This window comes from Lissotriton vulgaris, chromosome 3_1 (genome assembly GCF_964263255.1).
Source record: "Lissotriton vulgaris chromosome 3_1, aLisVul1.2, whole genome shotgun sequence".
Lineage (NCBI taxonomy): Eukaryota > Metazoa > Chordata > Amphibia > Caudata > Salamandridae > Lissotriton > Lissotriton vulgaris.
This window is the reverse complement of record NC_141689.1, coordinates 6848872-6874312: the sequence shown is the minus strand read 5'-3', so window position 1 is coordinate 6874312 and position 25441 is coordinate 6848872. Positions and strand designations below refer to the sequence as shown.

Sequence of the window (25441 nt, the reverse complement as noted above, 5' to 3'; positions counted from 1 at the left end):
GGTCACCTAAAGAGATGCATTTGAGTGTACAGTATGCTTCCCAATTAAGGTGACTGGCATAAGCTAAGGCATGCCTTTGGATGGTCCTGTGTGCCAGGTTGATGTTAGTGTACTGCGACGGTTGCACATCCATCTATTTGTATTCACGCATCACATGCTGGCTTCAGATGTCACTCACGTTCCAGTCACTGCTCTGTCAATAGGCAGAAGCTCGGGCTGCATCTCTGGACGGGCATGCGCTGCATGACTAGCAAGAATCCTGGTGAGTACATTTTGCCTTACCAGGTTTGAGGAGGACCGCGTGGTCTCTAAGAGCACTGGTTAAAGGCATGATGCATATTTTGTGAGACCCAGCACTGCTTGACCGGAGTAGATGGCTCGACTCCTGCTAGCATTGTTGTCAGGGCAATGATCCGTCGGTGTCAAGGCCTAAACAGTACACTCACCATCCTCAGTACACTAACAGGAGCAGAATGTTACATATTCTAAATTTCCCCCGCAGACCTCCACACGAGTTCTCTAGTTACAAGCCCTCACATGAACCCCGCAGGGGGGAAGGTGACAGAGAAGAGACCGCCTTGCTTCTGGGTTTACTTCAGCACTGCTAGGCACCTACGGGTACTCCTTCTGGCGTAACACTTCAATGCGAACTGCAATTAAAATAACATAATTTTAAATGAACATCTTGTGTGACCAAACGCATGGACCATGAAGCTGCATCTCCACTGAGATAAGAGAGGATAAAAGCAATTCAAGACGGTGCATCTGAAAAGACGGTTGGATGGCACACAACATGTAATGAACACTGAGTAAGGAAGACCTGAGCCTTTTGGGGATCTCCACTAAAACATTCTGGTGGAGCTAGGAGAATGACGGGGTCCAAGGAATGCACTACTCGTGTATGGTACTGCCTGGATTCAGGACTGCACTGGTACCTGACGTAGCTGAACTAGAGGGGGAAGGGTGAAATTTAGCCCCTGAACTTCACTTCTCAACTTGACCGCCAATTCTTAAGTTTCCCTTCTAGAAGCTTCCATTTCTGTCTTCAGGGCTTTGTTCTCCTTTCTCCTTTCTGTATTACTTCCAGAATTTTCTCAAGACTCTTCAAATCATAACCTTCAGCCATTCTGCTCAGGTTAGTGTACTACGTGGGCCCAACCTGTATACTCACTGTCCTCATTACACTCAAAGGAGCAGACTCCCTCCCAGACCTCCACACAAGTTCTCTAGTTCCAAGCCCTCGCATGAACCCCGCAGTGGGAAAGGGGAAGGGGACAGAGAAGAGACCGTCGTGCTTCTGGGTTCACTTCAGCACCGCTAGGCACCTACGGTTACTTCTTCTGGCGTAACACTTCAGTGCGAACTGCAATTAAAATAACCTAATTTTAAATAAACTTCTCGGACACATTCTCTTAAATTCTATTTTTTATTTATGCATTTGCTTACCCCTTTTTTTGTCAAGGCTTAGCCTCTCTTCTATAAGTCTTTTGGTATCTTTAACTTATAACAACTGTGGTTTCCTTAACCATACTCAATAATGCAATTATCTGTCTGTTGTCAAGTATTTCTTTTAACTAAAACATTTTTTTTTTTTCTTTCAAGGAACTTGCAGTTTTGAAGTCTGGGTTTTCTTCTTTGGTGCCAGACTTCCGTAGGATGAACAGGTGAGTTAAACTGGTAATCTAGTAGATAATGTTTCTCTCAATTTTTACACCCATTTCCTATTTATCAAATCTTATAATAACCCTATCTAACTCCACGTCGCTCACAAAACGCTGGCTACCCTAACTGATTCTACAATTGAATCTGAACTACACTAACCCCTGACTGACTAAGAATATTCCTGAGCTCTCTAACTCTCTCTAATCGTTGATAAAGTGCGCGGCTTCAAACGCTGCCAACGCACTTCACTGCAGAGCATGTCCTTGTGCCTTCAAAGGCTTGCGAAGACTAGACCGGCGACTTTAAAGTCTGTCTCGCACGCCCGCAGTGTTCTCTCGGATCACTGCAGGGGGCGCGTTCATCTCCGGACATCGCATACCCTAATCTGCGTCCCCCGATCCGACTGCGATAAATTACAGCCACACAGTGTGCCGCTTGGGCAGTCGGACGGAGAACCTTGACAGTACCCCTCCGCAAAGCCAAGCCTCCGGCATGGGTTTGTGAGGATACTGACGATGAAAGGCTTCTGTCAATCTAGGAACATGAATGTTAGATTGCTCCTCCCAAGAGCTCTCCTCTGGTCCATAGCCTTTCCAATCGATCAAGTAATATGTCTTTCCTCTAACCATTTTTTTATCTAAAATCTTTTTACCCTCATATTCTTCCTTGCCTTTAATCAACAGTGGTTTTGGAGGCTGTAATTCTTCAAAATAAGGTGATCCCTTCTGTATCAGAGAGTATATCTCTATCTCTACAAAGAAGAATATCCCATGGTCTGTAAACTACTAATGAATTGTAGTGTAGTTCCTATTTTCCCAATAGGCCCTGCGCATTGGAATAACATAAACAGTAGTATCGACGTAGAAGTGCGGATCTTCCAGGCCTCTACTGACTATGCTAAACTTAATTGGGTTTGTTACCAACTAGCTCAGAGGTCACTGGAAACTTTCTTGACTGAATAGGAAGTGATCAGCTTCCCTGGCACAGCCAAGAAGGGATTCAGTTTTCCAACAACCGTGTAACATGACAACTTTGCTCCTCAGATAAGAGTCAATCTCTAGAGTCGTGTGAAACAATAGACAGTTATTTTACTCAGTCAGTTGTTGTGCAGATTACTTTCACAATATGTAGAGAATAGAGAGACAGGCGTTTTCAATAAAAGGTATTATTTATTGAACAGTCTTTCTTCTCATACAAGAGAAATGAATTGCCACAATTGCATGACTTGTTATTATAAAAAGTGCGTACAGTAAAATGAGTATTGCGAAATAATACTGTAAAAGCATTGATATGGTTTCTTAGCCATACAATGGTTTAAAATGAATAAAACATATATACATTCATATATACATTTGACTAACGTACTCAACTGGTGCTTCTAACTACGCCTACCCCAGTGTACCTGACCTAAGCCTAACACGTGGAAGGGAGTAAGTAGCTTAAGTTAAGTTGGTTTTGCCAAGGTTTGCTTCAAGAATTCTCTCTAAGGGTTTAGTCAACACCATACCTCTGGAATAGAATGTTGGAGGGCTGGTATCTCCTTCAGGACTCGATATCCCAGTCACTCGCAAGAGTAGGGTGGAAACGCCGGAGCTGGATTTTCTCGGCAGGAAAAAAGACAGCGTCTTTCTCAGCGCGTCAAAGAGGAGGAGGAGGGGCAGCGTCCGTGGGCTGGTTGCATCTGCCGGGCTCTGCAAGGGACGGCTGTTCAGCTCCTCTGTTCACCACACCATCGTTCGCTCGTTCGCAGCGATAGCATCAGCAGCGATAATGGCAGCGATGTCTATGAGGCAGCTAGCATTTGCTTAAGGCAACGTTGGTAATATTTATACCTGAAAGGTGCCTTGTTTGACGTAAGTTTTTGGACATAAGACGTCAATAAAGATGTCACTTGGAAGTGATCGTCTCTCAATGCTCATTAGAGTTCTATTACTAATCAAAACATAGCAAGCGGGGCTTTCCCAGGTTGCTGAGTTTTTATCTTGTTGAAGAACTTGGAGTGTTAATCTAGGAATCTTAGATAGTGGCTTCTGCTGTGTCATTTGCACTAATGAGCTGCAAAGGAAGCTGCAGAGGAAGTGATTCTGAAATGTGGCTCTGATCGTTTGAGGCCAGAGACGAGTTTCTGAATATTGCATTTGATCGGTTATGCCAATATAGGGGAATAAATGGATTATAGCCGTATAGGGGCATACGGTCACAGTATTGATCAGGGTCCTAGATTAGAACGCGACACCCACTCCACGAATTTATGTCCATCAAATTACTAAAACTAGAGCAATAAGATGCATGTGTAACATTGCCCACCCCAAAATACATATTTGCATTTGAAATAGGCGTTTGAAATAGGCATTTGAAATAGGCGTATTTGAAATACGTGAAAATATAGGTACTGTACGTCTTTAAGCATAGGAATCATTCAAAAAATTATAGCATATGTAATCAGTTTGAACGATTTTGCGAAAGAATTACACATGAAATATCTCAATACAGAAAAGAAGGGCGAGATAATTTCATCACATATAAATGCATTTGTTGTAAAATGAGCTAGAGGCTGGTGTTAAGTTATTATGTCTCTAGATTTACCTAAATAGAAGTAGAAGCTTCTGTTCTTTATGAATAGGTCTACTTTAAGCAAAGAATGTTCGTGTCAGAAAAAGGTAATTATTTTAAAAAGTGTTCAATTAAAAAAAGAAATTGTTGTTGAACGGGGGAATAGAGTTCCAACGCTTTTAGCAGTTTTTGTTGATCAAAACTGAAGGCCGAATTCAGAGTTCATGGGAACGCTGTGTGTCGGAATGCTTTTCAAAAGTTATTGTTTCTGTTCAGGGGAGAACATCATATCAGACAGGCTCTCAAAAATTGGTCTACAAAATCAGGTGACAGTTCGACCAAATTCGATAGTGCTGTAACTTGGCAGGTGTGAGAATGATTGCTATCATCAAAGTCTGGATCAGCAATGCTCACAGAAGGTCGTACCTGGGTGATGTTGCTTTTGTCACTCGCTCCACTGTTACCACCTAGTCGTAGTACAGGAGTCTCAACGAATGCCGTCATCAGGATTGGTAGCCGCTGGGGACAACACAATGCGTGAGCCGTTACAGGACTGAGCAAAGTATCGATATCCATTGGTACTGCTGATGGAAGTGCAAGACAGGTGTCCAACACGCATTCATCTCCGCATAGCATACATCGTAGCACAGGTAAGATGCAGGTGTGCCATATAGGTCTGAATGAAAGGAACCAGGTCATGTTTAGTTCTCTCAGCCTGGCCAATCCAAGGACTCTAGTTATTCTGTCCCGGTAGCGCACTGCTAGGATTGTTTCTTCCATTCCCGCCGGAGTCATGTCTGAGCTGTGGCTTGCCATATCGAAGCAGGAGGGTCAAAATAAAATTCCTGCTACAAGTCCCAAAATCAGGGGTATGCCGCCAAAGACTGAATGGACAAAATTAGGAATGATTCCCAGAATTGCTTTGAATGGTGTTAGCAGTCCCGTAAAAATCGTCTTAAATATGCCTGGGATGCCTATGGCACTAGACATGATAAGAATTTGGCTAAGCATTTCTGTGAAATGCACGGGGCAATTTGTTGATAAAAGGTCATGAATCTCTGTAGCCGTCCTTGCAACTAGGAGATCATACGTCTCTTTTGATGACGTGATGGGCACTGTTGTCTGCAAAAGCACAGACTTCATTTTGCTTAAAGTATCAATTTGTATAGAAGAGAAATTCAAACGAGGCCAAATGGGAGTCTCTATGTCTCCAGGGCCGCTCGGAAACAATGCTTGCATACAGCATTTGACCATGGAAGTTACGCTTACGAGATAGGCTTTCCCTGGCAAAAGGCCACAACAGCTGTGATCCGTTATTAGAATGTAACTCCCATTTGCGAGTTGCATAAAGAAAGGCTCTATCTGCGTTGCAGGTGTGACATGCTGGTGGCATGAAAGGTTGTTAGAATTTCCTTCACAGGCTTCGTGTAAATTAATACCCTGGCACAAAAGTATACCGCTTAGTGAATGTTTACAGTTTTCACCACTAAGAAATACATTTTTGTTGCTGTCACTATAGCATGTGTGTGTGTATGGTAATTTCCATGTTGACTTAATGTATCCTTTACCCAATCGTTCATACTGGCCAGTAGGTATGTATTGAAGGCAATTTTTAAATCGGAAAGTTATCGGAATTGTGATAATCCCGTGTATTATCCATTCAATGACAGGACTTTCTGGCATTGTCAAAGGTAATCTCTCAAGTTTTTCGATGCTCAAGATTGTATAGTCTGCTCCTTTCTGTGACAAGCTGATTTGTTTATCAGTAAGGTTAAAGATGGAAAACAATGACGTTGTGTTGATTAAACGCCAAGGCACATAGCCTGAACGAAGATTTTGCAGCGTCCAGCCTTAACTGTACAATAGAACGCAATTGTGACTGGCCATGCTGTAACATTAGCAAGTCTTTATCTATTATATCTATGGCAGATGATACAATACTGTCCAGTGAATATATTCTGGAGGACAGAGTCATTAACCCATTGTCCACTACAGAAAGTGATTTTTCCAAATTAATACGATCAATTTCTCGTATTTTTTCAGCTGTTTCAATTTGTGTGACTTTCCAAACCTCGTTGTATACCGCGTAGATACTGGTCGCTATGAATCGCTTTTGACGCTGTTTGCGTGGTCCCATAATAAAATCGCGCAAATCAGCACCATCTTTAAGTAAAGACAAGTGTTGCTTAATTTCTGCCAGTGTGGATGATCCTAGCCATTCGAGGCAGAGTTTCCCTACACTTTATGTTGTTACTATCCCTGGATGTTGTCTCTGGGAGTATCTGGGGTCTTGTCTGGTCATTTTTAACCCCTGTGTTTTATTCAGGAATCTATCTTGACAGTTGTTTGTGTCAGTAGGCCAGATTAACCACTTTTTCCAATCAGGATGTGTTCTGTTTAAATGTAAAATTTTAGATAAGTCTATCTCAATATCTGTTGTTGTATTCTCAGGTATTGGCTTTGGAATAGACGGTTTGTTAAGGTCTTTAATCTTAGCTAGGCCAAGACAGGATGTTTGGTGAATTGTCATTTAAAAACATCATTTGTTCTGGGATCATGCAGGCTCTGAATAATGCTTCTAGGCCTTGTACCTGCTACTCTTTTGTACCCCAGATGGTTTTTGTTTCAATGTTATTTTTCCAATAATCAAAACCAAATGTCATCATATTTTCATAAAATGCTTCTGAATATATCAATTTAGTATTTGTCAGCATTGTTTTCAACCCTGTTTTATCTAACAGTTTGTAATAAAACGTTTCTGCATCACTGGTGTTAAACCCTGAGAAGTACTGGAATTTCTCATAGAATGTTTTAGAACTGCTTTTAGGTGGTGTAGCACAATGTTCCCATTGATTATACTTAAAAACATTTCTAGGTTGTGCAGACTTATGTAAGTAATGATCACCATAATGTGTGTAGCAGAACATCTGTTCATAACTAGACGAACCTTGTAAATAATCATGTTCTGTGAATCTAGCTGACATTACTAAATCAGACATCATATTATTAATACTTTCAAAGTCCCAATCATCAGAGAATGTACTAGGTTTTACAAAGTCACTTAAGGAAACCTTGAATTGATGAGGATACTTCAGGATTTCGACCGGACCATAGATTTCATAGTCAGTTTTCTCCCATACTACCCCACCGGGTATTGGAATGGCTGTGACATTTACTGTTGACAGTTCTCTTTTCTTCACGTGGGATGATCTGTGTGGTTTGAGGACTAAGTTGATGTTCTGACTTGCTGTGTCCATTGTATTGTAATAAACTTTCCTAAAATTAAAACTAAAATTAGGCATAGTAGGAGTATGAATACCCCTGAAATAATCCAATGCTCAATCAATGGTGCATCCAGATATACTTCTTTGATTTGTTGAAAGAGTTCTGTTACTTTTTCTTTAAAAGTCTTTTTTGTTTCAGGCATCACTTCGGGATTGCTTTGATCCTCGGAAAAGTTGTCGAAGTTGATGAAGTAGCCAGGGGCAGTTCTGTCAATTGTTGGGATTGTTCTTTCAATTTGTCGTTCGGTAGCACATTCTGATGCCACATCATTGTAGACTGGTGTTTCTTGACAAACTGTTTCAATCTGTGTTTCAAGAGGCACGAGTTCCATGGCATTATTGCATAGTCCCTCTCTGTGCACTGCAGGCTGATCGAATGTGATTAGTCTTTCAGTTTGAACCTCTTGGATTGTTGCAAGTTTGGGTATTCTGTTATTTCTTGGAAGTCCACTGGGCCTACTGTTGATTATAGGCCACATGCTTGTGGTTTTACCAGGTCGATTGATACAACTCTGTTCTCCTTTTTACCAGCAAGGGTCGGTAGTACTACTGATCGTGTTCCGTTGATTGCTAAGACAGGTACTGCTTTTCTGTAAGAAGGCCCAAATTCCTTCTTCACCGCTATTTTTTCTCTGACTAGATCCCCAATCTTTGGAATCCAGACAGGCCTTGCTGGGGCTGGTGCTGGTGGTGCCTCGTCAGTGGTAGCTGGCTGTTGCTTTAACTTTATGTTGCTTAAGGATTTTCTTGTTTCATCCAAGTCCTGTAAAACAGCCAAACTGTCTTTGATGTCAAAGTCTGTTTTCTTATCGTCTACCACTGATACCTGACTATCTAAGTCCTGAATTCGCATTCTAGTTCCGAACAATTGTTCGTATGGGCTGAAACCTTTTAGAGAATTTCTTGGCAAGTTGTTAAGACTTAACTGGACACTTATTAAATGTTTGACCCACCCAGCACCCGAACCTAATACCTTCGCTGTTATAGATTGCTTTATGTCCTGGTTTTTTCTTTCTACCACACTGTTCCCTTCGGGGTGTGACGGACAAGAATACCGCAACCCAACTCCCATGCTGGCCATGGCCTCCTTATAAGCTCGAGAGCTGAAAGCAGGACCCTGGTCAGAATGGAACATGGCAATTGCGTATGTGCCGATAAAGACTCGCAGATCTTTTATAACCGTTCTGGCGTCAGCTGAGCGCTGGGGCCACATTTTTTAAGTATGTTTTAGTCTAAATGATTAATAGGACGCTGGATGGCATGTAGACAGCATTACGCCTACCATGGCATTAATGCGCTTGACTCATTGCTGCGATCCCTGTCGCAGTCCGGGCAGTTCTTTACATATTTGTAGTGGTGTAGGCTCATTCCTGGCCACCAGTACACTGATTGTAATTCTTTCAAAGATTCCCTCATCTGTATGTGCCTAGGACCTTCACCCATGTGTGCGTCTGCTATTAATGACTTTCTCCGGTTCATGTTTGGAATTACCCTATCCCCCACTCCAGGGATTCGAGCAAAAGGAACATTATTCGTATCTGTTAAATATAAGTACTTTTCGGGAAAGCCTTTTGGGAGTGTTTTTCTATCATTTTTTACTGACGCACTGACAGCTTGTAGAATGTCGCTGTCTATTTTTGTTTGTGACCGAGTAATCGCAGCTACGGAAGCCGTTTGCACAGCTGCCTTCGCGGCTTCATCAGCCAATGAATTCCCTGCAACGTGAACACCATCACGTTGATGACTCGGAGTGTGTATCACGTGAGTCTTATGTAGTTCTTTCTGTAAAAGAACTACTTGTTCCCAAAGCATTTTATGCTTGATTGTGCCACCTTTCGCATCTTTGAAACCATTTTCCACCCAATTCTGCAAGTATTCATTATAAGATTGTACGCAATAATAAGAATAGCACACTATTAGTGTGGGGAATTCGCGATCGGTATTTTCTAGCGCCATCTTAAATGCTACCAATTCAGCTCGTTGAGCTGAGCAATCTCCTACAGATTGTGTTTTAGTGACCATTGGTCTAAATTTTCCTTTGTGCCAACGACCTTTAACAATCGCGCACGCAGCACTGTAAGCTTGTTTGCCCCCAACTGCGGGTTGTGCTGATCCGTCAGTGTATATATAATACTTCCATATTCTTCTAAAGGCAGTATTTCAATTGGCAGAGGACATTCATATTCATATTGTAAAAATTCCTGTGTCTTAAGTTAGGATCAAATTCGTAAACTACGTCTGTTGCAGCAAGAGAATTAACCCACTGGATCCATCTCGGATGCAAAGCTTTAGCATTAGGAATGCTTGCTTTAGTTACCGCTTCTAAAGCCGGTATAGGTGTAACGATTATTACTCGTTTACCTTGTGCTAGGGCCCTTTCTTTTGCTACAGCCGTCTGAACCGCAGTTAGAATTTTCTCAGTTGAACTGAATTTTATTTCAGCCTTTGTGTACAAATGTGATTTGTAAGCTATTGGTACCTTTTCTCCCTCATTAGAGGTCAGGTACGTGAATCCGCATCTTCCTGGGATGACTCGGATTACAAGATTGCGTGTACTGTCACGTGTATCTAATTTTGTTTTTGCTAACATGTCTGTTTGCAGTGATCTCAAAATTTCTGTGTGTTTTTGAGTCCAATTGATTTGTTTAAAATCAGGTTTAATTAGTTCGTAGAGAGGTTTAACCCTCTCCGCATAATTTAGAATGTAAGTTCTACCGAAATTCAGAAAGCCTAGAATCGATTGTAAATTCTTCAGCGTTTTTGGAGCTTCGAGTACAGCGCACTTCTCTAAGAAGTTGTCCGCTAGGCTTTTTCCTTCACTTGACAATTCGTATCCTAAAAATAATACTGTCAGATGGGCAATTCGGGACTTTTTAAAGTTGAATTTGTAACCCTCTGCTGCGAACCCAAGTATAATGGTGTTCACGCTTTTCAAGTGAGTCTCCAAGTCGTCGTCTGTGAGATAGATATCATCTACGTAAGATAATGCCTCATCTATACCACTATTATAAAGAGAGAACACAAACCTTTTGGCAAGGTAAACTCTGGAACCACAGCGTCAATCCACACACCCAATACATTGTTGTAATCCTCAGGGTGTGCCGATGGACATAGGCTATAGAAAAAAAAGAAAACGTACATTTAAAAATATAACTTAAAAAAAAAAAGTAGTGCCCTGAAAGTAGCGCCGGCCGCGACGCTGACGGCCACGACGTAGCGCTGGGCGCAACGTACGTGATGACGAGGAGGAGCGGTGGTGAAGTGAGGAGCTCGGGGAGGAGCGGCGGCTCAGGTAAGGCTCTGGGACACGGGACGGAAGGGAGCTGGTGCGGGAGGTTGGCCCGGAACAACTGCGGTAAGGCTCAGGGTCTGGGGGCAGCATTTCAGGGACACAGGCCGGGAGGGAGCCGATGCGGGAGGTTGGCCCGGAACAACTGCAGTAAGGCTCAGGGTCGGTAAGGCTCAGGGTCTGGGGGCTGCATTTCAGGGACACAGGACGGGAGGGAGCCGGTGCGGGAGGTTGGCCCGGAACAACTGCGGTAAGGCTCAGGGTCTGGGGGCGGCATTTCAGGCTTGCGTGCACTCCCCCCCGGAACCCGCCTGCCACGACATTGTCCGGGACACAGACAATGTTGTGGCGGGCGGGGGCCAGGGCGGGAGTGCACGCAAGCCTGAAATGCTGCCCCCAGCCCCCTTCTGCCCCAGGCAACGCTGGGGCGGGCTGCTAGTCATCATATATTTGTAGTAACTCTGTTACTCTAGCTGAGAATAGTCCTGGGCTGTTCTTGAACCCCTGTGGGAGCCTACAGAAATTTTTCTGAGACCCCATTACTGAGAAAGCGGTCAAGTATCTGCTTTCTGGTGCAATGTTTTGACAAAAGAAACCATTAGATATATCTAATGTCGTTTTATATTTTTTCCTAACTATGTTATTCATTAGTGCAGCACTATGCCAATTTTGTACTGCAAAAGTTTTGCAACATGCATTAAGGTGTCTGTAGTCCAAAACTAGACGATATGAATTGTCTGGCTTGGAGACAGGAAACAAATGATTGTTCATTTGAGAGGTGCATGTTTCAATCACCCCCTGGTATTCAAGTTGATCTAAAATCTCCCTGACTTGTTTTTTAGCTTCTTGCTTAATGGGATACTGCCTTTGTGCAGTTGGTTCACTTTTTAACTGGATTTTGTGAGGAGGAGAGTCCTCATCCCATCCTACATGATTTTTATATAATGCCGGTGCCTGGGCCACTGCCCATTTCCTTGCATAAGTATATTTTTTGTGAATCGAAATGTGATTCGAGAAGGCAGGCATAATCATTTCTTCGCCACGAGGGCACTCCCTGACAAACTCTGGGGGCCAATCTTTTTCAGCTAACAGAATATCATAGCCTTTTGAGAGTTTATCCCAAAATAGACCCCTTATTTTCCTAGTCTTATCACCCTCTATACGCAGTGTTATTTCATATATCTTATGGGGCTCGCTAACTCTGGTGTCGGCAGTTTCTACTTGAATGTATTCATTCGTGTCCACTGTCTCCAGATGACTCATCAAGATCTTGCGGGCTATACTGATTTCTGCTGCACTGTCTAGCATTGTCTGTGCCCACTCCCTGTTTTTCAACTGTGTCCTCAGTATTCTCGGCATGTTCAATTACTCTAATACTGGCTAACTTCTTTCTTGGAAATTGTAACTTTTTACTTTGAGCAGGTTCCTTGTCTTTGGACTTGGTGTGCTCTCCTGGGTCTGACCGTCTTCTTCTTTCCGATTTCTGCGAAAAAGATCGAGAGGGACGTGTATCAATACTTTGATATCTATCATGCTTTTTCAAATTATCCCTATTTCTAAGGTTATATCTTTTCTCAGAGGGCTCCCTCTGGGGAGACTGGTGTTCTCGAGTCGGAGTTCTTTCCCTCCGTCGAGGAGACCTTCCTCTGGACTGGAAAACTTTTTCCTTGGGAGTGGATTGTTTATTTCCATCCCAGCTCTTTTTAGGAGTGTTTGAATTATTTTTAATAAATAATTTTTCAGGATTTTCGAGCAGTTGGGGCTTTACTGGTTTTCCACCCAAGCTGTCTCTACTTAGTTCTTCATAGCATTTCTCTATGATTCTGGCAAGCTCAATTGGTTGATCTGTTATATCTGTTTCCTTCAATTTCTGGTGGATCGCCACAGATGCTGCTTCTCCTTTTATATTGGCTAGTAATATAGCCGAGACCTGCTTGAAGTCTTTCAGTAATTTCATACCAAGAGTTAAAGCAGGTTCGGGACCGTATTCATTCTGAATCTGTTTTAGCACTTCTGGTATTACCGCCATTGACGGAACACCATGTGTTTTTGTGTAAATGGAAGCAAAGACTGTACCCCAAGTGTCACAGTCCTCTATGTGTGGTGCGACCCCCATTGGAAGGCAGATGGTCAGAATCCTGTGTTTCTCAATAGGGGTAGTATTCGGAAATACTGCCTCTATTTGAGTAATTTTCTGCGCTAACCAGAAAGGAATTTGTTCCCGTTTTATGGGTGTTTTACCAAGACATGATTGTATGTTCTGTGGTGTAATTTTATTGTGTTCCCCTGATGAGGGGTCAGCTGTGGAACATTAACAGCTGGTTGGACTGTTGCAGTCCGCATTACATATTGGACTAACTGTCTATGTATTTTAATTAGTGTTTTTAGCTGTGCTAAAAGTTCTTCTCTAGACATTTTTTCAATGTCCGGATGTGGTGTGTAGCTGGCTAGAACCGGCCACGTTGCTCCTGGTCTACCTAGTGGACCGAGCCCGGTTATATGATCATTATGTTTTAGGGCGCCTTTAAACCAGAGCAGATGCTCTTGGAATTTTAATGGGATTTCAGTCTCCTCGAAAGGAGCGTACTCTTCCGGTGGATCCCCTACTATATAGTAGTGGAACTCGTGTGTTGCAGCGTTTGCCGCTGGAAATTTTATCCAAGAATAGAATACCTGTCTGCCGATATTCGTGTGCCTCTATCACGAAGACGACTGTGCCACCTTGTGTGGTCAGTCCATTTTATATAAGTTTTGACGTTATAGATTTTCTTAAATGTGCCGGGATGATTATTGCACCCGGTTCAGTAGTCCCGTTGGGACCCTGCTGAGTCGCATCTACTGCGGCATCAGTTCCGTTGTTTTCTACTGACATTTTATAAATGCAGGTTTTGCAGAGCAGGTCTCCAAGGAGACAAAGATTAGGTGCACAATATTTTGGAACACTGTATCCTTCAACGTTGAATAAACCAGAGCTTTACATAGGAATCTCTTCCTACTAAGGTCGGGCGGATTTTAACCTTTCACCCACTCCAGACATCTATTGGAGTATTTACGGGAGAAAGGGGTCTGTGTGAAAAATGCACGACTGAGTTACTCTAACGTCTTGCGTTAGTTTATCGCCTTACCAAACGTTTGGCGCCATGTAGTGTAGTTCCTATTTTCCCAATAGGCCCTGCGCATTGGAATAACATAAACAGTAGTATCGACGTAGAAGTGCGGATCTTCCAGGCCTCTACTGACTATGCTAAACTTAATTGGGTTTGTTACCAACTAGCTCAGAGGTCACTGGAAACTTTCTTGACTGAATAGGAAGTGATCAGCTTCCCTGGTACAGCCAAGAAGGGATTCAGTTTTCCAACAAGCGTGCAACATGACAACTTTGCTCCTCAGATAAGAGTCAATCTCTAGAGTCGTGTGAAACAATAGACAGTTATTTTACTCAGTCAGTTGTTGTGCAGATTACTTTCACAATATGTAGAGAATAGAGAGACGGGCGTTTTCAATGAAAGGTATTATTTATTGAACAGTCTTTCTTCTCATACAAGAGAAATGAATTGCCACAATTGCAAGACTTGTTATTATAAAAAGTGCGTACAGTAAAATGAGTATTGCGAAATAATACTGTAAAAGCATTGATATGGTTTCTTAGCCATACAATGGTTTAAAATGAATAAAACATATATACATTCATATATACATTTGACTAACGTACTCAACTGGTGCTTCTAACTACGCCTACCCCAGTGTACCTGACCTAAGCCTAACACGTGGAAGGGAGTAAGTAGCTTAAGTTAAGTTGGTTTTGCCAAGGTTTGCTTCAAGAATTCTCTCTAAGGGTTTAGTCAACACCATACCTCTGGAATAGAATGTTGGAGGGCTGGTATCTCCTTCAGGACTCGATATCCCAGTCACTCGCAAGAGTAGGGTGGAAACGCCGGAGCTGGATTTTCTCGGCAGGAAAAAAGACAGCGTCTTTCTCAGCGCGTCAAAGAGGAGGAGGAGGGGCAGCGTCCGTGGGCTGGTTGCATCTGCCGGGCTCTGCAAGGGACGGCTGTTCAGCTCCTCTGTTCACCACACCATCGTTCGCTCGTTCGCAGCGATAGCATCAGCAGCGATAATGGCAGCGATGTCTATGAGGCAGCTAGCATTTGCTTAAGGCAACGTTGGTAATATTTATACCTGAAAGGTGCCTTGTTTGACGTAAGTTTTTGGACATAAGACGTCAATAAAGATGTCACTAGGAAGTGATCGTCTCTCAATGCTCATTAGAGTTCTATTACTAATCAAAACATAGCAAGCGGGGCTTTCCCAGGTTGCTGAGTTTTTATCTTGTTGAAGAACTTGGAGTGTTAATCTAGGAATCTTAGATAGTGGCTTCTGCTGTGTCATTTGCACTAATGAGCTGCAAAGGAAGCTGCAGAGGAAGTGATTCTGAAATGTGGCTCTGATCGTTTGAGGCCAGAGACGAGTTTCTGAATATTGCATTTGATCGGTTATGCCAATATAGGGGAATAAATGGATTATAGCCGTATAGGGGCATAAGGTCACAGTATTGATCAGGGTCCTAGATTAGAACGCGACAGAATATGAGACGTTACTCCTGAATGATGCCGCCAAATAAGTTCTTAACTGAAAAAATATGCATTATTTTTTTGGATTCCCATCACTCACCCAGATGGGTGACATGCTTCATCATCTGGGTCTCCTCTGAAAGCCAACCTAGTGGCTTTAAGGGCTACAACTTCATCATAATGGTGAAGGAGCCCGAGGATGTTTTGTTATAAGAATAGTTGGTTTAATTATCAGAAGTGAGCAGTTTAGTAAGTGGGAAATATATGCAGTGCAATAGTGAAAAAGTGATGTTAAAATTGGAAAGCGGTGGACCCAAACATTTTATTCTTGTACACCGTGGACCAAAGTTAAAAACAGTGCAATTAGACAGTTTCAACAGATAGCTGTCTATATGGTATTCAAATGGTCAACATGTTTCAGCACATTAACAGCAAAAGTAAGCCTTGTGCATTCATCAGGACCTATCAAAAATAGTACGCTACTGCAATAAAGTAAAAAAATTATATGTGAATGAATTGCTAGTCACCATACAACCTGATTGTTGGTAGAGCAATGTACACAAATTTCTACTCAGCAATACTAGAGTCTCCTCGAGAAATCTGGAAAAATACAAATGTAAAGCGGCATCTTATCTGGAGAAAACTCTCATATTCTTATTTACAAACAGTGCAAGTGGCACAATGTTGCCACCTAACACACTTCCTTATAGGAACCAAGTTCACCATTCTTACCTCGAATATCTGAGGGAACTACCTCACCCCACCTGGCAACAGCTCAGGTAAACAGGAGGCACCGCTCTAAACGGGAGAAAAACAGAGCAATACATCATATTAAATGATGCTCCGTCCCTCCCTTATGTCTTCAGTCTCTTCACAATACTATGTAACACACACAAATACCCGAATGCTTAAAACATAACAGACAACTTGCACTATAACTTATATAGTGTACTCATATGTAATTGTCATTCTCTAAATTTAGTAAAAGGAGATCTTAATGGTAAATTGTTCCTGATCCTCATGTTAAATTAGCCAAAAATAACACAAAACTGCCTCTGATTGGTATGTCAACTTAACAAAAGGACATGTGTATCTGGCCAAATGTACCATGCTCGTGATACATATATGCCGACAACAAACAAAAATAGATATACGCATATATCTCTTGATACCCCCGGTAACTCTGCTCTGGGATATTGGAAACAATATAGACGTATGTTTCTCTTAGACAGAAGTTACCATAGTCATTGCGGCATGGCATTTAAATGATAATTGTGTCACTAATCAATCATATAGCGCTATTTTATCAATGTCCTCTTTCCTCATCCTTCGCGTTAACAACCGTGCTACAATAGCTAAACATTCAAAAAGCCACCAGAAGACTGACGGAAGACTAGATCTTAAATTACAAAAATCACGCGCTTGCTTCATTTACTCACCTATCCGTCGGTACCTCGCCGCGGTCATCCGGGCTGTTGGAGAGGTACCGGGACTAGGCAAGAGCTGGCTAATATGTTCTATGGAAGCTCTCTCGTTTCCGGGTGCGCATCACGCTGACATGCGTGATGACGTCATCCCGTAACGTTTCAACCATCGGGAATTGTAGTTTTATTTAGAGAAATGACGTTATGTTTTGAAAGAGGAGAAACGTCATAGCATGGAGCTCCAATATCGACTGCCAATCATCGGTGTGTTTATATCGGCGCATAATGTTAAAACAGAGATAAATAACAGAAATAAAGTTAAAATTAAAAGGGAATTATCCTTATTTGTCACCATAAGACCGCAATACTAACTTCAAATGTCTAATCGTTCAGTGTAATCATATAGGTACAGCATACAGAGGCTAAAATGGGTTTGTACGAGTACAAGTATAATTGTATGTCACCGTGAATATATAGCCTCTAGTCTGGCCTTATGTGAAAAGCCTGTGTGTAGGGCGTCCCCTATATAGGTAAATGAATGGCAAATGGCGAACTGCCAATTACTACTCATACATGGGTGAATATAACATATAGTTTGCTAGAAGCGGGACTGTTCAAGGACAAATATGGCATGATCTCAAAGCCCTCTTCAGGGTTTCTATGAACTATATATGTGATATAATGTGAACCACCACTCGAAGATGTTGGCTCTCAGAACCAAATTCATGTATATTTTTTCATGTTTTTTTTTACTAGAAGCACCTTGAATGATAGCAGGTTAGGTGCTATCGTATGCATGGATGGCAATGATGCCCTTATACTAGAAGGTACAGCCTGATTCCTTATAGCATGACCCAGGGCATAACATCATTCAGTCCTATTCTGTCACTTTTCAATTTAAAGACCCATTTCTGTTCTTTCAGTAACAGAAATTTGGAGATATCCGTGATGTGTCCCGGGATGTATGGTTGTTCCAGCACCGTCCACACAAAATCATCATGACGGTGATTAGCCTCTAGAAAATGACTGGTTAATTTGTTAGCTTGTTTTTGTTCCATTATTCTCAATTTAACTTTACGTGTGGTCATACCCACGTAATTCTGCTTGCATGGACATGTGATAAGATATATCACCTTTTCGCTGTTACAATTGGTAAATTTGGTCTGGCTATTCGGCCATGGCCATTCCATGGACAGTTGTACGAGAGTGTGATTTCTTCAATATCAATACTTTATTCCAATCGTCCTCATTGGTGCTGATAATAGGTGGAAGGCTATCTAGAATGCTAGGGTTTAGAGATCGAATAAATTGTAGTTCTTCCTCGTCATATGCCAAACCCCAGTTGACTGCCATATTAAACAATCCGGTACAGCAGCGTGTACACAAACATATAACAAAACAAACAAGACAGAGCTAAATCACACTACTAGTGTAATTTATATAAGTCTAGAACTCTTGCTAAACCAAACAATAAGACCCACAGCCTTACCCTGTCTGCTGATGGAGGCACGCCTCCCTGTGTGCTGATGGAGGACACGCCTCCCTGTGTGCTGATGGAGGCGCGCCTCCATGTGCTGATGGAGGACACGCCTCCCTGTGTGCTGATGGAGGACGCGCCTCCCTGTGTGCTGATGTAGGACACGCCTCCCTGTGTGCTGATGGAGGCGCGCCTCCCTGTGTGCTGATGGAGGTGCGCCTCCCTGTGTGCTGATGGAGGCGCGCCTCCCTGTGTGCTGATGGAGGTGCGCCTCCCTGTATGCTGATGGAGGCACGCCTCCCTTTGTGCTGATGGAGGCAGGCCTCCCTGTCTTATGATGATGGCATGTCTCCTTGTTAGGTCTCGCCTGGAATAAGCATCCGAAGGATGCGTCCAGGCGGAGACTTATAGCTGCCTGTCTCGGGGGAATGAAGGACAAGAGGGTGCCACGCGCCTCTCTTGTGCTGGATTTGACTGCGTGCACGCGCACCCACACTCACGCATGCGCACATACACAGCCACACGCATACACAGCCACACACACACCCCCCGTCGCCGCCGCACCTACACACACTAGCGCACCTACACGCACACACAGAGACCCCCCACACACACACCAGCGCACCTACACACACGCACACATACAAAGACCCCCCACCGCAAGCGCAAACACACATGCCCCCCGCCCTCGCAGCTCAGCAACAAGGCGAAGCCCCACTCACCGGCTTCCTTGGTGCGGCGGCTCTCCTCTCATCGGCAGCTGCAGGGCTCCTCTATGCCGGTTACCATGCTCCGGTGCTCAAAAAGCCGTGGCTCTTCCGTGGGAGGCGGGGTAGGCTCCCGCCCTCCTACTTCCGGTTTCCGGTTGTCCCGCCCGGCCTGCCTGACTTCCTGGTCGCAGGCCGGCGGCGTTCTCCTATTAGCTGGTTAGGATGAAAGGCGGAGTGTGGAGTGAGAGTGCCTCGCGCAGCTGTGGGTCCGTGTTTGAATGTGTTCTGTTTGGTTGCATGCGTGTGTAAAATGACTTCGATAGAGGTGTCGCGGAAACCGTCTAACTCGCCACATGAACTCGGTCACCTCTAGCGCTTTAATCGCCGTTTTAAATTCGGCAGCCCAGATATGTCAAAAACGTTCTACTAGGAGGAACCCCGCCCACCCCTCTCAAGCAATGAGGGCGATTTCTTGTACACTTTGAAGTCTCTGCCTTATTATATGTCGGGAACTCTTTTAAGCTGGCGGAACGGGATGCCATAAAACGCGGTAAAGTAAAACAAAATGTAGTATTTTTATTTTGCAAAACAATGATTTGTTAATGTAAGCATTAACTATGTGTTGCTCTTCTGAAAATACATTACAGTTAACACCGCAGGACACCAGGTTTCATTTTAAGTGACAGGTTATTTTTTTATTTAACAAGGCTTGTTTTCACAGATTCGTTGAACTTCCGATGGACTAATAGACTAATAGACACTTTGGGAATTCATCTGTCCCGTGTTTGCCTCTTTGACAGTCACACAGGATGTGTTGACATTCTGGATGGATTTTGCCGCGGACCAGCTTCCCTGGTCCTTCTCTAGTATGTATGGTGTGCTGTGCAGCGCTACCGCTCGATATGGGTGCCTCGAAGCGCTCAATTGGGTTTTCTGAGTCATTTTAAGGTGATAGAAGGTCGAAATTTAAATTTCTCCAACCTGGATTTTTCCTAATAATATTCTGACCAGTTACCACAGCACACTTTAAAACCAAATTGACTCCGTCCACGCGATTAATAATCGGCGAGCTCTAATTCGTTCTATCAACCTTGCAATGATGAAAGGTGGACTCATAAAGCCTTTCCCAATGAAGTACCGAGCACGCACATTGTGACACTCGTGCACTGCTGCGGCCGTCTCTTTTCTGCACTCAGAGCCGCCAGGTGTGTGCACGGGCGATCTTTGTAACCCTTTGTCCGAATCCCAAGGCGTACACTCCGCTTTTTATCCTTTAGCGGTTGACAAGATGAGAAGCGATTTTACATAAGGTGGTGTAGGCCCATTTCATCAGTTCCACAAACAGCGGACGGTGCTGCAGTCCCGCGCGACACAGTGCACAGCAGGGATGTGTTGAGGCTAGTAGAGGTTAAAGAGCAAAGGCGGGAGTTGGAGTGTAGGACGCAGCGGACGTGCGGGACAGTGCAGGGTTTGCGCACTGGCTTTGTGACAGCGCAGCCAGGCTGGGACAGTGAAGCTGCAGCTGTGAATATGGCCCTTGTGCGGTATAGCGCCCCGTCTGTGACAGTACAACACGCAGCTTTGGTATGGGCAGGGCACAGTGGAGTTGTGGTACAAAGCCCTCAGCCCTGTCTCTGTGACCCTGCACGGCGCAGCTGCTGTGTGGTTGCGCAGCAGCTGTGCGGAAAAGCAGGGCGGGAGTGTAGCGCTGTTGCACTGTGACTGTGCAGGGTGCAGTGTGCAGCTGCGGTGCTGATGCTGGGGTACTGTGCCAGGTCTCAGGACAGTACGAGCCTCTGCTGTGCAGTTTGGATGATAATGGGCTGTGGTACAGAGCATTGGCAGTTTGACAGTGCACGACACAGCTGTGGTGTGGTTGAGTGATGGTGCAAAGCACAACTGGTGTGGCCTAACGGCCAGAGCTGCCGACTTTTGGCTCTGGGGGACCAGGTTCGAGTCTCAGCATCGGCTCAACATCCTTTGATTCTGGGCAGATCACTCGATCTCCCCTTGCTTACCAAAACGGAATGTGCACAGCCCATTACTTTCCACACCGCAGCTGCACACTGTGCAGTCACACAGCTCGAGATCTGTAAAGTAACTGGTGCTCAGGAGAAAACGCTCCAATACCTTTGGGTCGAGTTCACGCTATATAAAACTGCAGAAAAAAACCGGTGGTGTGGGCAGTGCGTGGTACAGTGCCCTGGCTGTGTGACAGCGCAAGACATAGCTGTGGTGTGGTTGTGTGATAGTGCCAGAGGTTTGTTCGCACAGGTCCACAGAGCCGTTCAGACACACAAAGACGCACGTGCTGAAATGAAGGCATGCAACCACAGCGGATGGCTGGAGTGGGATATACATAACCCAAGGAAGTGAAATGGACAGCCCCTTCTGGGCAGGAACAGACAGTCATAATTTAGGATGCTAGTTACACCTTATGACCATTGGCATAAGGGATAAAGATCAGAGTAGCCTCAAAAAACTCTATGTTACGGTTGGAAGGAGGTGCGGTATATTTGGTTCGTCCGCCCCACATTAGAGTTGTGGCAGTTATCATTGGCTACTCCGAAGTAGTGAATTTGCCAGCCTCACCCGAGGCGCCTCTGGTCTAGGGTGCAGTGTCCAGAGATTTTGAGTGAAAAAAGGTGTAAAGTAAAATGTGCGAAAAAAGGAACAAAGTTTAAAAAGGGTAAACAGCCCGAAAGTTCTTTAATGGGGGTTGTTTTTTACCACAATTAAAAATTTGAGTGGTACGATCTTAGACCGAGTTACTGGGTCTGATAGTATAGTTAATAAAATACGTCGACATGTTTCAGCTCCTAGGGCCTGGAAGGGTCTGCGGAGCTTTCGTCAGGACTCACAAACATAAAGGTATTGTACTTACACAATTAGTGTAGTCGTATTTTGTGTACAAACACTCTTGTTTAGATTGTGTATTGCTAGGAAATTTTCCTTCATAATCTGCAATGAGACAGAAAAAATGTACATATTTTGCATACACACATACACCTTACATTCAATAATAATGAACTTCATTATCAAAATTTAGTTAAGTGACATTATCAACAAAACTTCTTGACTTTACAATGGCAAATAATGGAGAGTAAAGATGCTGGTTTGTTATATAAACGAAATACTGGTATGCTACGTAGGTATCTATGTTCCACAAGCCTTGTCTAAAGCGCGCGGAAAAGCTGTAAGTATGGTATGAGCACTCAGACCCTGCAATCTGGTAGGGAGCAGAGTTTAGTCAGAGCAAAAGTATAGCGAGATGCGGGAGGGAGAACAAGCCTTATAAACAGTGCTACTTAACAGTGTAAAGCTTATTCAATGTTTTCCTACCTGTAAACAAAAGTTACTCTGCCTCACCGGGGTGTCGCTTTTGTAGCCGCATGAAGCTCAGAGCTGTCATAAAGAGCACTCCGTTAGTTTTAAAGAGGATTACTCGTCTTACCGGTATATCTGGGTGATCGGCGCCATTACCCGCGTGTGTGGAGGATTTCGCCTTGTGCTGACTCTGCCCCGGGGTGTGGCTTGGATTGAGAGCACTATGATTTTAAAGGTGCATGACGGGTCAAATGGGCGTGTTAGTTTCATTGGGTTTTTTTCTCGTATCGTTACAATGATAGCTTTATTGGTCCAACGGAGCTAAGTTTTTGCAAAGGGTCAGTGTTTATATTATTGATATAGTTTCATCTTCAAGTACAATTCTGTTGGTTTTTAGGACTTTTATCAATTTGCAAAACGATGCCAGGGGATGGCATCGTTCAACCCATGTTCACAGGTTTTTAGGCGGTCCACCCACCTTTGCTCTTTTTCGAACAGACGGCGCTCACAGTTTGTATTTTTATCGGTAAGCATCTCAAGCACTGTCCATTGGAGCTCTTCACATGAGTGACCCATCTCAACAAAATGGGCACACAATTTGGTGGTGTTTTTCTTCAGACGGATGTTACTTTTATGCTCGCCAATCCTCAGTTTTATTTTGCGACAGGTCATACCAATGTATCTCTTATTGCATTTGCAGGTGATCATGTATATAACATGTGACGAGTTGCAATTCGTATGCTGGCGTTGTGTCCATACCAATTTCTCCGTTAGCTGCAGTGTTTTTGATACGGTGGTGGTTCTGCAGGCTACACAGGAGCCACAGGGGTAGTGGCCAGTTACTGGATTCATACTGACATCCCTCGTGATGGCTTGTTGTTGTTTTTTCAGGGGACGGGTATGGACCAGAACGTCTTTGATGTTCTTTGTTCTACGATTGGCAAACCTTGGCTTTGGCCAGTTGAAGACTCCAGTGTTCAGGATATGCCAGTTTTTATTTATCAATTTGTTCACTTCATATGTTGATGGGCAGAAGGTGGTGACACAGGTCGTCAAGTCCTGTGTTTGTGCCTTAGGGTAGCTTTGTAAAAGGCACTCCCTCGGTTGATTGCTTGCTCTCTTTTTACAATACTTTATTGTAAGATCCAAAAAGTCCAAGGATCTTACAATCTTTGTGGAAGACAACATTCTACAAACAAAAACTTATACAAAGCCTACTGCCAAAAATAGTTTGCTCTCTTATCAGAGCTACCACCCCAAGCCACTTAAAGACAATCTTCCTTTCAGCCAGTTTCTCAGGTTAAAACGTAACTGCAGTAAGAAAGAAGACTATCTGATCCAAGCACAAGAGCTCAGCCATAAACTGTCAAAAAGAAACTACAAAGCAAAAACAATAAAGTATTGTAAAAAGAGAGCAAGCAATCAACCGAGGGAGTGCCTTTTACAAAGCTACCCTAAGGCACAAACACAGGACTTGACGACCTGTGTCACCACCTTCTGCCCATCAACATATGAAGTGAACAAATTGATAAATAAAAACTGGCATATCCTGAACACTGGAGTCTTCAACTGGCCAAAGCCAAGGTTTGCCAATCGTAGAACAAAGAACATCAAAGACGTTCTGGTCCATACCCGTCCCCTGAAAAAACAACAACAAGCCATCACGAGGGATGTCAGTATGAATCCAGTAACTGGCCACTACCCCTGTGGCTCCTGTGTAGCCTGCAGAACCACCACCGTATCAAAAACACTGCAGCTAACGGAGAAATTGGTATGGACACAACGCCAGCATACGAATTGCAACTCGTCACATGTTATATACATGATCACCTGCAATTGCAATAAGAGATACATTGGTATGACCTGTCGCAAAATAAAACTGAGGATTGGCGAGCATAAAAGTAACATCCGTCTGAAGAAAAACACCACCAAATTGTGTGCCCATTTTGTTGAGATGGGTCACTCATGTGAAGAGCTCCAATGGACAGTGCTTGAGATGCTTACCGATAAAAATACAAACTGTGAGCGCCGTCTGTTCGAAAAAGAGCAAAGGTGGGTGGACCGCCTAAAAACCTGTGAACATGGGTTGAACGATGCCATCCCCTGGCATCGTTTTGCAAATTGATAAAAGTCCTAAAAACCAACAGAATTGTACTTGAAGATGAAACTATATCAATAATATAAACACTGACCCTTTGCAAAAACTTAGCTCCGTTGGACCAATAAAGCTATCATTGTAACGATACGAGAAAAAAACCCAATGAAACTAACACGCCCATTTGACCCGTCATGCACCTTTAAAATCATAGTGCTCTCAATCCAAGCCACACCCCGGGGCAGAATCAGCACAAGGCGAAATCCTCCACACACGCGGGTAATGGCGCCGATCACCCAGATATACCGGTAAGACGAGTAATCCTCTTTAAAACTAACGGAGTGCTCTTTATGACAGCTCTGAGCTTCATGCGGCTACAAAAGCGACACCCCGGTGAGGCAGAGTAACTTTTGTTTACAGGTAGGAAAACATTGAATAAGCTTTACACTGTTAAGTAGCACTGTTTATAAGGCTTGTTCTCCCTCCCGCATCTCGCTATACTTTTGCTCTGACTAAACTCTGCTCCCTACCAGATTGCAGGGTCTGAGTGCTCATACCATACTTACAGCTTTTCCGCGCGCTTTAGACAAGGCTTGTGGAACATAGATACCTACGTAGCATACCAGTATTTCGTTTATATAACAAACCAGCATCTTTACTCTCCATTATTTGCCATTGTAAAGTCAAGAAGTTTTGTTGATAATGTCACTTAACTAAATTTTGATAATGAAGTTCATTATTATTGAATGTAAGGTGTATGTGTGTATGCAAAATATGTACATTTTTTCTGTCTCATTGCAGATTATGAAGGAAAATTTCCTAGCAATACACAATCTAAACAAGAGTGTTTGTACACAAAATACGACTACACTAATTGTGTAAGTACAATACCTTTATGTTTGTGAGTCCTGACGAAAGCTCCGCAGACCCTTCCAGGCCCTAGGAGCTGAAACATGTCGACGTATTTTATTAACTATACTATCAGACCCAGTAACTCGGTCTAAGATCGTACCACTCAAATTTTTAATTGTGGTAAAAAACAACCCCCA

General features: G+C 43.5%; 1 protein-coding gene across 2 annotated transcripts in view; it reads left to right on the top strand.

Moving 5' to 3' along the window:
- The window catches only part of LOC147725805 (uncharacterized), a 279608-nt gene that overhangs the window by 52208 nt on the left and 201959 nt on the right, over window positions 1–25441 (top strand). For both annotated transcript variants that reach the window (XM_086959982.1, XM_086959983.1), the window contains exon 2: window positions 1603–1664. The gene's annotated coding sequence lies outside the window, so the exon portion shown is untranslated. The remainder of the gene's footprint in view (window positions 1–1602; window positions 1665–25441) is intronic.